At 24.6% G+C, this 1142-nt stretch overlaps 1 non-coding gene across 1 annotated transcript; it reads left to right on the plus strand.

Moving 5' to 3' along the window:
• The first annotated feature begins 328 nt into the window (after window positions 1-328).
• LOC125997761 (small nucleolar RNA SNORA22) lies at window positions 329-455 on the plus strand. The gene has a single exon (XR_007491781.1). It is a non-coding gene; the product is annotated as a small nucleolar RNA SNORA22 (small nucleolar RNA).
• Window positions 456-1142: the final 687 nt, after the last annotated feature.

A 1142-nucleotide genomic window follows, 5' to 3' on the forward strand; every position in this document is an offset into this window, starting at 1 on the left:
GGAAATTAGAAAACCTTCTAAATTCAGGTCTGTAAGGGTTAAAAAATTTTCTAGGGAGAAAAAGCAACATGGAGATAACAGCAATACACTCCCTGTTTTCATGCCTCTCAGAAATTTTAGAGCAAGGTCATAATTCTGTCACTTGTAATAACAAATTATCAGTAAAAGAAAAACCTTTTGGTGTTTTAAAATTTAAACAGACAAACAAGTATTAGAATTTCAGTTTTTTATATTTCTATTAAAATTTTTATTTTAATTTTTAAGGTATTTTAAAAAATTATGTGGAAAATAATGTCATTAGCCTTTTTAAATAATATAGTTAATATTATTGCACAGCTATCACCCAGGTGTGCTTCATAATACCCTTAGTTTTAATTTTGTGCTACAGCAATGGTTCTTTACCTTTGCATTGAAATAACTATCCTTTTAAGTGTATTCAGAAAGTCAGCACATTATACAAAACTGTATATTTGTGTCAAAGTGAACAAATAATATTAATAAAAAATATATATTTCATTTTATCAGTAATATTATAAAACTAAATTTTATAAGAAAATTAACAAAAATATCAAATATAACTTTGGTCTTAAGTTCTAGGTGTGTAAATGCATCAAAAGTCTTTAACTATATCTTATAATGTCTAAACATTTTGTTAATTTGGTATATAATATTATTTTACAAATTATTCACTTAAAGTCTTCAAGGTAAAAACAGTTGTTTATTTCTTTTTTAATCATAAAAATTTTAACACTTTATTGCAGCTGTCTTACTGTTCTACTGTGAAACTAATTTAAAGAAAACCCATTCATTTACAGCAAATGATATCATACTTCAGAATGAAGACTCCTTCTACAGTGCTCATTTTACTTAAAAATTTTTTAACTGCTTACTAACCATTTTGTTTAATATTTTAAACTTCAAATTATAATTGTTTTAAAAAATGTTTTGTGCTAAATCTAAACCTTAAAATTTATTTTCAGCAAAGTTCCACTCCAGCTACATTAAGTTTTTCTAAAAAAAAAAAAAAAAAAAAAAAAAAAAAAAAAAAAAAAGTTTTGGATCGATCCTTTTGTCTGTTTATGTGTGTGTTGTAATGAATGAAAGTGGCCACAATGTTGTGTTTAGTGTTGTTTTGTTTTGTC

The sequence above is a fragment of the Suncus etruscus genome, chromosome 19 (assembly GCF_024139225.1).
Source record: "Suncus etruscus isolate mSunEtr1 chromosome 19, mSunEtr1.pri.cur, whole genome shotgun sequence".
Lineage (NCBI taxonomy): Eukaryota > Metazoa > Chordata > Mammalia > Eulipotyphla > Soricidae > Suncus > Suncus etruscus.